The sequence below is a fragment of the Rattus norvegicus genome, chromosome 17 (genome assembly GCF_036323735.1).
Source record: "Rattus norvegicus strain BN/NHsdMcwi chromosome 17, GRCr8, whole genome shotgun sequence".
NCBI classification, from domain to species: Eukaryota; Metazoa; Chordata; class Mammalia; order Rodentia; family Muridae; genus Rattus; species Rattus norvegicus.
Window position 1 is genome coordinate 68319714 of NC_086035.1, and position 14060 is coordinate 68333773.

The window sequence follows — 14060 nt, forward strand, 5'->3', positions numbered from 1 at the left end:
AATGGCACAGACTGACCAGCCTGTGGACTAGAAACTTGGGGGAACTGTCCTACCTTGTCTAGGCAAAGCTGAGCAATCAACTCCCCAGTTTCCTGCTTTTCCACAGTTCGGAGAGTATGCTGTCAGCGGTTGAGGTAAAGGGCAGTCTGTCTGTCTGCTTACTTGCTTGTTTTGCCAATTTAAAGGAAGCTCCAGGTAGAAGGTATTCTGCATCTAGCATCTTCTTTGGAGAAGATTAGGGGTGTTTCGAGGAGCGGATGTATACTTTCACAAAGAGCTTTTTTATCAAACATTTTAAATGCCATATTCTGCAGATCTCTGAAGTGCTTGAGGACTATCTAGCTATCTAAACTAGATCTAAGTAGACAAACGTTGCTGGTTATGTACTTTGAAAATACATACAGGAGGCTAAATAAGACTTTTTCTTGTGATTACTTACATTAGATCTTAGTGTGACTACAACCATAGTTCTGATTATTTATAGGTAACTGACTGCCAATGTGCTTTTCTTAATTATCCTTAATAGGTTACAATAATTCAGTAGTTTTTCATAAGACTAGGACTTTAAGTTTTGCCTTAAAAGTCATGATTTTCAAGTTGAAGCTCTTTTAAGGTCAAAATAAAATTTTGATCATAGATACGGGTCATACAGAAACTGACAAATTTACTAACTCTTTAATACTGCACATTGATAGGTCATTGTAGTTTTCTGTATGGCTAGTTTACCCAAATAGCTAAATCTTAAAAAACAAAGGAGCTAGACAAATATTACTGGGAACAGAGTATACCATAGGAGTTTATAAATCTTGATTATCAAATATACCTTTTTGTCAAGCATATGTTGTAACTTAAATAAATTTTATAGCAGCTTGGTTTGGAGCAATTAGAAAAGCAGTTAAACATACATCTTAAATTAGCTTTTGTTAATCTAAATAGACCCTTATAGCCTTGAAACTTCATCATTATATACAGTGTATTCTAAACCCGAATTGAGTCATGTATACAGTATATTGTAGCAAATATAACCTTAAATTTCTATTCACACAAAAGTCCATACCAACCTAAAATATTCGAGTCTTGTTGCTTTCTTAGCCTAAAAGGCTATATAATCATAAACACAGAATTCATTATGACTCAGAAATTTTACAATCGTTTCTTTATACCATGTGGTCATCTTAAGGCAGTAAAGTTACATGACAGGCTGCCAGCCATGTGGTCGCTATTATCATAATGAGGTCACCAGCCAGGATGAAAGAGGGCCACATGGTTGCTGTCTAAAAATAATTGTTTTCTAGTAGATCTATATATAATTTTGAAAATGAGAATCGGATGCACATATACACACAGAGTTAAATCCAAATTATATGCACACATATAAAGAGTTGAATCTGAGCTACATATACACATATATAGAGTTGAATCATACACACATATATGTATATATACATATATATTTAATTATTATAAGTGTTTTGTTATAAGTTTAAATGTAAGCAAGTAAGGGGTAGAGTACTTTTGATGGGTATGTCATTGTATACCCTGAAAATTTATGGCTCACAACAGATCTGGTGTAAGATTTTTATTGGGGAAGGGAGAGAAGTGGGAACATAGAGAGAGATAGAGATAGACGTGCAGAGAGACAGAGAGAGAGAGAACGGGAGAGAAGAACACAGGAAAGAAGTCAGAGAGGACAGAGGGACAGATATGAGGTGACTGGAGGCCCTTTCATCTGCAGCACACACCTGGCGTATCTGACAACTGCAGATGATGACATAAACAGCAACTAGGACCCTGAAACTGGTCATTGTACACTAACAATACTCAATGCTACTAATGGATTATACAGTGCCAAATTGCTGTCTTCCTTGTGTGATCTTACCCTTTCCAAAATTGCCACTTGAAAAGATAGAAACACACACAGAGAGAGAAAGAGAGAGAGAGAGAGAGAGAGAGAGAGAGAGAGAGAGAGAGAGCTTTCTGCTTTTGCTTTTGCTTTCTAACACCTGCTACTCCGGAGTCTGAGGCAGAAAATTCCAAAATCAAAACGTGCCTGGCCAGTGTAGAACCAGTCAGCTGTAAGCTGGGACAGTTAGATCTTGTCTCAAATAGAAAGGGGATATGGTGGTGGAGTACTTACATTGTGTGTACAGTACGAGAGAGAGAGAGAGAGAGAGAGAGAGAGAGAGAGAGAGAGAGAGAGAGAGAGAGAGAGAGAATTTGTTTTCTCTGTAAATGGCTACTGAGACAGGGATAACAAGTAAACCGAATCTGAGGATACTTCTGAAACCATTCCCAGCCTAGGCTGAAGCAATGAGAAGGGCTTTCAGTTCCCTGTGGCTCCGAGGACTCTTTCTATGACTAGGAGCTCATAAGCACTGCCATTTAGAACTGAGCATGCGGGGTCGCTCTTAACGCAAACTCATTTCTCTCCTGTGGTTTGCGTCCTTCATCCTTCCTGTTTCCCATTATAAATGAGCAACCCTGCCTGTGGTCCCCCACCCCCGTCCCCACCCCTAGCTGGGTCCTTGCAGGCCTGACTGAACTGCTTCGTTGACCTGTCGCCTCCCCGGATCACACAAGCACATTACTCCAGCATGGCAACCATTTCGTCCACAGAAGCAGCATTTATAGAAAAAGCCTTTGCTCAGCTTTCATGCAATCTAGGTTGCAGACCTATTTCGTAACATTAATTCTCTCCCTCAGCCACGGCCACATCAATTCGGCACTTTACAAACTATTTCAGGGATCCGATTTATCAGGGCTGACAGCGCTGCGAGCTGAAATAAACAGCGCTGCCTCAGCCTAGCGCACTCCGTGGTTCCTATTTATCATTATTTAATTCAAGGGCCTAAAATTCTCTGACATTATTAATAGTAAGATGAATCACTGGAAAACTACAGAATCTGTGACCAACGAGGCTGAAATAATCTATTTTAGTGAAAGGTCTATGTGGAATTGTAGTGTCTGATGGCCGGGTTGGCTGTCATTAGTGGATACGCATGCATGGGTAGTGAAGGACGCAGGCTTGTTGCCTATGCAGACTGGGACTTCGCTGCCTAAGCCTCTGCACACAGTTTACAGCAACAGGGTCCTAAGAGGGATGTGTGGAGACAGGAGAGCAACAAGAGACAGTGTCGTTCCCCTGTGTTTGTCACTGCATTCTAAATGTCTTTTGCACTTTGTTAACTTTGAGTTGGAACTTAGGTGGGAACTGGGTCTGGAAATCTATTAGTTAATGAGAACCAGACTACTTAGTTTCTCTAGAGACCAACATTACCAAATACTCAAATACATTGCAGTTCCTGGTTTCTCTTCTCTTGAAAGTCCCATGTTACCTTTTCGTTGTTGTTGTTGTTATTGTTGTTGTTGATTTAGAGTAAAAGATACTTTCTCTCTTAAAATATAAGTGGCGTTGCTTTTAAAATAAAAACACAATAGAAAGGAATTTTCTCTGCCCTTATTCTAAGGTTCAGAGGAAAGGAAAAACTACAGAAGGGATTATTTCTGGTATAGGTTAATGGTCTTTAACAAAAGCCATGGAGCAGATAACAATAGAGCAAGCCCTCAAATAATAACATGTTTCTTTTTTTAAGCCTAGAAGGATAATCTACATAAAAGAAAAACCTTTTGAAGTGATCTTTAAATGTTACAATTTTAGAGTTGACCCAAGCTCTATCAAGTAGGATTAAAATTAAGTCTTCCCAATCTTAAATATTTGATGGGAAAGAAAGTGCTTGACTTTTCCCAGAAAAACCTTCCAGAAGGATGATTTCTTATAATTTGCTCTCACTCACTCTACAAATGTGAGCCCATGTTCTCAAGGTATATTTTCTGGGGAGAAGAAATACAACTGGACAATTTATCTTATTATGTAATATATATAGCTCTTTTATTTTCCCGTTAACAGGCCCAGTGTATGCAAGGGAGTTTTCCAAAGAATGAGAGCTGGCTAACTATTTGCCATAGTTACTGATATTTCTTAGGGACAACTTTCACCAAGTTCAGCACTGTGTTGTTTGAATATTTAGTCTTTCTTTGAGCATGTAATTTGGTAAAGAATAAATCCTCCATCTTCCAGACTGTGTAATATCAACACTTTTTATCATGTCTCTGTATTTCATTTATGGTGATACTAAATTTATTTTAATTAATAAATATAAATAATACCTCTTGACACATTTGAGGGAAAGGATATCCCAATTTTTGACACACCAGAAGAGGACATCAGGTCCCATTACAAATGGTTGTGAGCCATCATGTGGTTGCTAGGAATTGAACTCAAGACCTCTGGAAGAACAACCAGTGCTCTTAACTTCCATAACCTATGTAGCATGATGTGATGTTTTGATTCATGTAAACAACATAGAACAATTAAATAAAACTAATGAGTATGTCTATTGTTTTACCAATGTGTGTGTGTGTGTGTGTGTGTGTGTGTGAGAGAGAGAGAGAGAGAGAGAGAGAGAGAGAGAGAGAGAGAGAGAGAGAGAGAGAAGGGCACTAAAAAATCTACTCTTTCAATAATTTGAAAAATACTCTATTATCACCATGGTCAGCATACCCTGGAAACCATTAGTAAACTTCACTGCTCCAGTCTCAGTGAGTATTGGTACCCCTCTCAGCATCCCCTCCCCAGTGTTCTTGCTTCATCACCTTCTTTTTACTCTACTTGGATGAGATAGAGGGGTCGTTCAGTTGTTTGGTTAGTTGGTTGGTTGGTTAGTTGGTTAGTTGGTTAGTTGGTTGGTTTGGTTGTTTGATTGTTTGGTTGGTTTGGTTGGTTTGGGTTGGTTGGTTGGTTGGTTGGTTGGGTTGGGTTGAGTTGGGTTGGGTTGGCTTTGGTTGGGTTGGGTTGGGGTTTGGTTGGTTCTACTTCATCTGTAAGTCAGCACCACAATGTGTGACTGTCTATACCAGGAATCAGACCTAATGCAGAGTCCCACCATGTGTTCTCAGTTTCTTCTTCAGTGTCCCCTTGAAGGCCACACAGAGTCAAACTAAAAGAAAGAGCTTAAAATTGCCCAAAGTAAAATTCCCTTAGTTATAATAATGTCATCTCTTCCTCTAACATCTACCTTATTCTATATTTTCACTAGAAGTTTTATTGGGCTTCTATCAGGGCAATGCTGGAGAAATGGTTAAAATGAATCAATTCACACATTTACATTTGTATAACGACACTGTGCCTTTACCCACCCCACTTCAGGAGTAAGCGAGACTCTGAGTAGAGGATGAATATACTTACTTCAGTATCTGGAGCTACATGAAAAACTCTTAAAAGTCATCACTCTACCCTAACAATGGGATTCAAGATCTAAAGACTAATCATCCAGGACCTTTGCTAGAGTCTGAGAGACTTGAGGCCACAGGGTCATCTCTTTCCTCCAAAACCAGAGGGAAAAAAATTGGAGGATCTAGACAAACACAGTCTATCAGCTCTGTGTAGAATGATGGGTCAAACATGGCAGAGAAACTGACATCCACAGACCAGGTACTTGAAAACAGCTGAGATTAATCGGCAAAATGCATGCTGGGTAAGAACAGCCAGGCAATGAAGCAGAGAGACAGAAGTGATTAGAAAGACTCAAAAGGAAATGTGACCCCTTAAATCACTACCTGAACAATGGTATTTGTATGGACTTATCAACAGAGTGGGTTACAATGAAAATCTATGTCTCCCCATCATTCTCCCATCGTTCTTTGCTTATTTACTCCTCTGTCTACCGAGACTTTGCTTTTCCCTATCAAATCTTGATTCAATACTAAATTGTGTTCAAAATCGGAATAGTCATTTCAAGTATTACTCATTATTATCTTGCTTTCTCCAAGCAAAAGGGAGAAATACATATTAGTGAGTTAAAGATGTATGTGTGTTCTCAATAACAATCCAGTTATTTGTGTACTCATGTAAGAACTGAATTTCTAGTTAATTCCTACAGATATAGGATTGAATCTTAAACAGCATTATAATAATCTATTTATTGTTTTGAACAACTAAAATATTTCAGTTAATTTAATTCTCTTATAATTTTTAATAGTTGTCATGTGACTATTTAAGATTATCAGTAAAAAAAAGGCCATCAAAAGAGGAAAGAAGTACTAATTCCCTATTAGCTTACTAGTGATCCCAAGTAGTTAAACTCACAAACTCTTAAATTAATGTGAAATTTTATATGCAATATGATATACACATCCTACATATAGTTTTATATACATAGTTAAAGATAATAGGCATAATTTCACCTTTTAGTACATAGTATATTAGATGTCAATTTCCAAATAATTATTTATTAAATAAATTTCTTCATATTAATCTTTTACCTTTAAAAATCTCTCATCTTTTCCCCAGTACTAAAATTTCAGTGTCCTAAAATGAAAATGAAAATATTTCCTGTACCTGTGATTTTCTTTGATTTTTAAGTTTTTCACTCTTTAACTGTTTTATATATGCATGTGCTAGATTTTTTTGTCACTTTCCCTCCACCCCATACCTGTATCTATCTCTACCTTCATATTCTGAACAACTCATAGAGCCAAAGTGAGTAATGGGTGTTATGAAGCCCTCCCCCACAAGTGGTAAATTGGTGACAGGCACAATGTGTACAGGTAACCAAGACTGTGGAGGGTGCAAGGAATAGCTGCTTCGTATCTTGAAGATACTGCTCTCCAACCTCTGGCTTTTACATCCTTTCTGCTCCTTTTTCTTTGGTGTTCACTCAGTTTCATAGGGGTGATGGATATCCAGTGAGGGTGAACCTCACTGGAGGTCTCTCTGTCAGCAGCTACTTATTCTCCACACATTGAGAAGTTGTGAGTTTCTGTGCTAACTGCTGCCCACTGCCAAAAATCTTCTCTGACGGCAGCTAAGAGCAGCATTCATTTATGGGTAAAAACCTGGCTATTTAAAAAGAAATTTGACACCTTCCTGCAATAAAGTTTATTCATTAATAAAATTTTCAATAGTCAAATATTAAAATAATAATCCTTTATCTATAATTCAATTTTATTTTTGCCATTTATATGTATTTATTCATGTCTCCAGTTTCCTGTTCTGTTTTATAAATAACAGCCTCGCAGGGTCCAGAAACCTAAGCCTCTCCTGGTCTGCTGCAGAGTGTCACCAGTCCTGGGTTATTTCATTTTTCATTAGCACTGTCCCCAAGGGAGATCCGTGAGAGAGACCGGAGGTATAGCTCAAATCAACCAATTTGCTTCTCATTAACTTCCCTGATGAAAAAAAATCTGATGGAAAGGGAATTTGTAACTATTAATTTGGGTGAAATCTGAATAGCGTCTGTTGCTCTCACCCATCTGTGTTCTGCTAGCTCCAGGTTAACGGAGGAAAATGAGAGTCAGCTCTATTCATCTTCCCTATGAATCTTTCCTCTCTCACACTCCGTGATTGGTAAAGAGTGATCAGTTAAAACTCACCTTCACATTTTTTTAAAGTTTTGCTAAAGGAGAGAATAATAAAAACAAAAACAAAAACAAAAAACACTTGTAAAGATCTTTCTGTGATTCTTTCGGACTTCAATAGTGACAGTTAAATGTATGGGCCACAGTTCGTCACCAGAGAAAGGACACAGAGACAGGCTATCATGGCTTCTATTCTAAAATTCCACAGTCAAGGACATTTAAAATCTGAAATACTTCCTCTTACTACATTTGGCAGAAATACTAGATTGAAATAAATAAATGGTAAAGCCCATCTTATGCCCACATGATATACAAGTCTCTACCTCTTAGATCATGTGACTACATACACTTTCCTTAGCATAAATCTCCAGAGGCCCCTGTCACTGGTGGCTACAGATTAGTTATTCTCTAAGTTCCTGTGGATGGTAAACCCCTACATCAAACACTAGGTTAGTTTCTCAAAAACCTCTTTTCACATTCTAACAGTAGACCAACACATAACCTTGTTTGGTACATCGTCTATGTGTAGACAGGATGGTAAGTATGGTGGGTTCTTTGACTTGAATGAAACAGACAAAAGTTCTCTCATGCCTGAGCAAAGCTTGTCTAGCACAAATGGTTCCTCCATAATGCATGTCTCACACTTGTGCTTACCAACAGAGCACAGTGCCAGAAGTAACAAAACCAGCAAGAAAATGACCAAATTCAAAACCTGGGACTACAAACAGCACGTAGAGCTTTGTTCACAATGGAAAATCTGGAGAGGCCACTTTGTTTCATTTTATGTGTTCCTTTTCCTACTGTTCTGTACAACAACAGACCTCATGAGATCATCTTCAGGTCTACATGTAAATAAGTGAGAAACTAAGACTTGCACATCACAAGATATATTTTTTTCTGGTTTAGTGCTATTAGCTATGATACTCGTGGTTAGGATTAATAGTGGCATCACTTCCCTAGCACTGATTCCAGATCTATAAACAGTTTGAAACTGTTTGTAAGATCTCTTTATGCCCTCACACACAATAGCCAGGGTCTTTCATGAGTCAGTATTAATTAATGTTCCTGTAGCTACAGCTGTTATTTGGTATTCCAGATAAGCTTGTGGGAGAAATATAGTTAATGGGCAATTCATTTTCAAATTATGCTATTTTTTAACCCATCAATTTACTTGACAGCTGTATCTGCTATTGTCAAAAAAATAAATAAATAAAACTACCCCATGAGGTGACAATCTGCAGCAGCCCTATGCAAAAAGATGCAAAGAGCGACTTAATTGCAAAGCAGCTTCATCTTCAGTGAAGTGAGGCATTGAGAACTAAACAGGGCTCTATTCCTGTTGAGGATACCCTGCTGCAGGAAATGCTCAAGCCCTTTGGAAATCAGTTCGGCTAATTCTTCCATTAACATTTGCCTGGGACTTAATCCCAGTGCTTGTGTGCTGCCTGACAAAGTGACAATAACTATGAAAGTCAGAGAATGAGGGACCTTCAGAGAGACTTAGCATGGAGTGCCAAGTGCCAGTGACAAGTGTAAGACTTGTCCCTCAGATCCAATAAATAAATAAATAAATAAATAAAAGAATTTTGTCTTTGGATATCTTAAAAACCAATTATAAAATTAACAAAAAAATCTCTTTTATATTACCACCCTTTCCTAAAAATCTTAAAGAATTTCCGAAACACAATGTTTCTTCCAAGGAAGCAAATGTCTGTTAGATTGTGTAACATATGTTCACAGGTGTAAGACTTCAAATTGGCAACATGCTTTCTGAAACCTATTTAGCTTATTCTTTGAGGATTGACTACATGCCCACAGCATATCTTAATCACACTCATCCTCAACCCTTTTCTCTAACTCCTCACAACGCAATCCTCAGTCCTCTTACCAGTATTAATGTCCTCTTTATTTAGAAAAAAAACCCTATACTTTACTGAATTCAATTAGTGCTTTCTATGTATGCATGGGATTAGGGTTATCACCAGCTAGGTACCATGCCCCCCAAAATACATGTCGCCTTTCATAGCCACCATCACTTACGAATAGCTCCTAAGCTAGGAGTTGGGGTTTCCTGGGCCATTACCCATCCATGCTGGAAATGTTGATTGGCTTACTCTTGTGCAAGTCTTGAGTTCATGAGGGCAGTGGTCCTGTCACATCTACAAGACAATATTACACCCCAGTCACCCTTAGCCTCTGGTACTTACAAACTGTCCCATTCTCTTCCTCTGAAAACTTCCCTGAGCCTTTTGGAAACAGGGCGGGATACAGATATCCAGTTTATGACTGAGACGTTCACAAATGCTTATTCTCAGCACTTTGATCATTTACAAGTCTCTATTAACCACTGCCCACTGAATGAAGAGCCTTCTCTCATGATGACTGAGAGCTGTGTTAACCTATAGTGCAGACAGACATGTTTAGAAGGGAGTTTGGTACTAATAAAACTAGCAAATGTACTCCTAGGTCTTATGAGTTGACCAGCCATGGGGTCTTGGCTCGATTAACAATAAAATTGTCAAGTTACTATTGTTATTCTTCAGCTCAGCACTGTCTTCTCTTCAGTAGACCCAACCCCAGTGCTTTGACTCAGGCACCCATTTGTATCAGGAGTTCCAGCGCTCTGAATCTCCTAGGTTCCTGCTTATAAGCCCTAAGGCCCTCCATATTCGTACAGGTAAAGAATGTTTTGTTTAAGCAAACTGATTTCATAACGATACTGATGAAAAGTACAATACAATGAGTTAGTTCACCTCGACCATTCTACAGAAAGACATTATTTTACACTCTAAGTGTAAAACAATGGCACTGGGGTGATGCGTGAGTGACCATATTTTCAAGGTTCTAGGTTTGAGCTCTAGCAAAAAATAAGTAAGTTTACTAATTCATTAAAGACAATGAGTTACTTCAAATTTTAAGGAGATAATATTTTTGCCTAACAAATGAAAATTTTAGGTCTGACATGAAATATTTTATTAAATAAGAAAACAAGTTTAAAATTGAAATAAATCACTGTAAAATTGTTAATTGTTTTGATGAAACTAAAACCCAGGAGTAGAGAATCTGAAATTAGTGGTATGATTTAACTGCCTAAATTTTGCCCATAGCAATGTTTCCATTTTATTAAAAATAATTTATTCACTACCACGCAGATAGCCACATTATTATTGTATCATAATGTCACCCAAGCATTGAAGTCTAAGCTTTTAAAAGCTGCTGTAGATCTCTTTTATTTTTAATCTCTTTTTGTATTGTAATAATGCTTTTCTTCTTTATTTGTATTAACATGATATTTAAAATGTGAAGCCAAATAAAGGAAACTGTTCACTGTATGATAGTTTCTACTCATTACCATTCTTTCATATCATGTTTTTTTTCATTTTACTTTAAATATATTTTCATCAGTTTTAAAGGTTTATGTATATATCTGTGTATATGCCAAGTGTGCAAGTAGGCATATGCAGAGGACAGAAGAGTTCAACAGAGCCCTGGAGTTCGAGTTGTAGGTATTTGTGCCTGACCACTGAGCAAGCCATCTTGCCAGCTTCATAAGGAATGCTTTGTTTCAGTTATTTTTAATACAAAATAATTTGTCTCATTCAATAATTTTGATACAGTTTCTCATCCCCCAACTCCCTCTAGATCCTCCCTGTTCCCCAACCACCCCACAAATCCATAGACTTCCTTTCTGTTTCATCAGTATACAAACAGAATAAAAAAATAATAATAATAAATTTTATTAAAATAAAAATCAATAAAGTAAAAGCTCAAAAAACACATATACTCTCAGAGATCCACACGTATTCCCACACAGAAATCCCATAAAAACACAAAATTAGAAACCATAATATAGATGCAAAGGACCTAGAAAGTTAAAATAAAGAAATAAAAGAGCCCCGACAAAGCCTCATGAGACAAAGAATCTCCAAAGAAATGCCACTGAGTTCATGTTGCGTTGGCCAACTACTACTGGACAAGGGGGTTGCCCGCAAGAGTGGTTTGTGTACGCTGTAAGATTCCACTGAAGAAAACTAAGCTTTCATTTGCTAACAGTTATTTATTAGAGATAGCTTCTGGGTTAGAGATATGGGTTCATGTTCTGCTTTCAGATCTGGAACCCAGTATGTGCAGGAGACCTATGTTTAGCCCATGCTTGGTCTTTATTGGTGGTGCAGTCTACGGAAGCCCCCAAGGCCAGGTTAGTTTACTCTGTTGGTCTTCTTGTGGAGTCACTATCTCATTCAGGTCCCTCAATCTGTCCCCCAACTTTTCCACAAGACCTCCAAAGCTTTTTCTAATGTTTGGCTGTGGATCTCTACATCTGTTTCCATTAGCGGCTGGGCGGAGCCTCTCAGAAGAAGGTTATGCTAGGCTCCGATCTCCTATACTCTGTTATGACAAGCAGAACACATTAAAGTGTCAGGGATAGGGTCTTGTCGGTGGGATGGGTCTTAAGTTGGGCCAATCATTGGTAGGCCACACCCTCGGTCTCTGCTCCATATTTGTCCCTGCATATCTTATAGGAAAGACACATTTTAGGTCGAAGGTTTTGTGGGTATGTTGGTGTCCTTATTTCTCCAATGGGAGTCCTGCCTAGTAACAGAAAGTAGCCACTTCAGGCTCCATATCACCCAGGCCTACGAGTTTCAGCTACAGTCAACCCCATAGACTCTCTAAATCCCATTAGACCCATGTCCCAATTATCTGACACATCCTATTGATGTGCCCCCTCACACACACCCTTAATTTCTATTGTCTCTATCATGTTCTCCCTACACAGGATTCCTTCCACCACATTCCCCTCTTCATCCCTTCTCACACCTACTTCCCTTTTTCGATCCACTCCAATATCTATTTTATTTTCCTTCCTTGGACCCTACTTGTTGTTTATTTTTTCCTCCATCTTTATTAACTTGGGTATTTCTTATTACATTTCAATTGCTATTCCCTTTCCCGGTTTCCAGGCAAACATCCCCCCTAACCCTCCCCCTCCCCTTCTACATGGGTGTTCCCCTCCCCGTCCTCCCCCCATTACCGCCCTCCCCACAACAATCACATTCACTGGGGGTTCAGTCTTAGCAGGACCAAGGGCTTCCCCTTCCACTGGTGCCCTTACTAGGCTATTCATTGCTACCTATGTGGTTGGAGCCCAGGGTCAGTCCATGTATAGTCTTTAGGTAGTGGCTTAGTCCCTGGAAGCTCTGGTTGCTTGGCATTGTTGTACATATGGGGTCTCGAGCCCCTTCAAGCTCTTCCAGTTCTTTCTCTGATTCCTTCAACGGGGGTCCCGTTCTCAGTTCAGTGGTTTGCTGCTGGCATTCACCTATGTATTTGCCATATTCTGGCTGTGTCTCTCAGGAGCGATCTACATCCGGCTCCTGTCGGTCTGCACTTCTTTGCTTCATCCATCTTGTCTAATTGGGTGGCTGTATATGTATGGGCCACATGTGGGGCAGGCTCTGAATGGGTGTTCCTTCTGTCTCTGTTTTAATCTTTGCCTCTCTATTCCCTGCCAGGGGTATTCTTGTTCCCCTTTTAGAGAAGGAGTGAAGCATTCGCATTTTGGTCATCCTTCTTGAGTTTCATGTGTTCTGTGCATCTAGTGGACCCTACTTGTTATTTGGCATCTTCCAGTCTGTGGATCTTATCGTGGTTATCCTACACTTCATGGCTAAAATCCAGATATAAGTGAGTATATATCATGCATGTCCTTTTGAGTCTGGTTTACCTCACTCAGGATGATCTTTTCTAGTTCCATCCACTTGCCTGCAAATTTCATTATGCCCTTGTTTTTAATAGCTGAGTAGTATTTCACTCTAGAAATGAACCACATTTTTCTTACCTACTCTTCACTTAAGGGATATCTAACTGTAGGAGTTTTCTGGTAGAATATTTGGGTTCTCTAACGTAAAATATTATCTGAATATAATATTATCTGAAAATAGCAATACTTTGACTTCTTCCTTTCCAATTTGTATTCACTTAATCTTCTTTAGTGGTCTTAATGCTATCTAGGACTTCAAGTACTATACTGAAAAGATAGGGAGATAGTGGACAGCCTTATCTTGTCATGATTTTAGTGGAATCGCTTTAAATTTCTCTTCATTTAATTTGATGTTGGCTATTGGCTTGCTGTATATTTATTTATTGTGTTTAGGCATGTGCCTAAAAGATCTCTCTAAGATCTTTTAACATGAAGGGGCGTTGGATTTTGTCAAAGGCTTTTTCCACATATAGATCATATATTTTTCCTTTCAGTTTATTTATATGGTGGATTATGCTGATAAGTTTTGCTTCTGTACCTGGGATGAAGCCTCCTAAATCATGGTAGATAATATCTTTGATGTGCTCTTGGACTCAGTTTGTGAGTACTTTATTGAGTATTGTTGCATCAATGTTCATAAGGGAAATTGATCTGATATTCTCTTTCTTTGTTGAGTCTTTGCGTGATTTAGGTATCATGGTAACTGTGGCCTCAAAGAATGAGTTCATCAGTGTTCCTTCTCTTTCTGTTTTGTGGAAAAGCTTGAGGAGTACTGGTATCAGCTCTTCTTTGAAAGTTGGATAGAATTCTGCACTAAAACCATCCAGTCCTGTAGAGTTTTTGTTTGTCTATTCATTTTCTTGATTTTGGATTTTTTTTG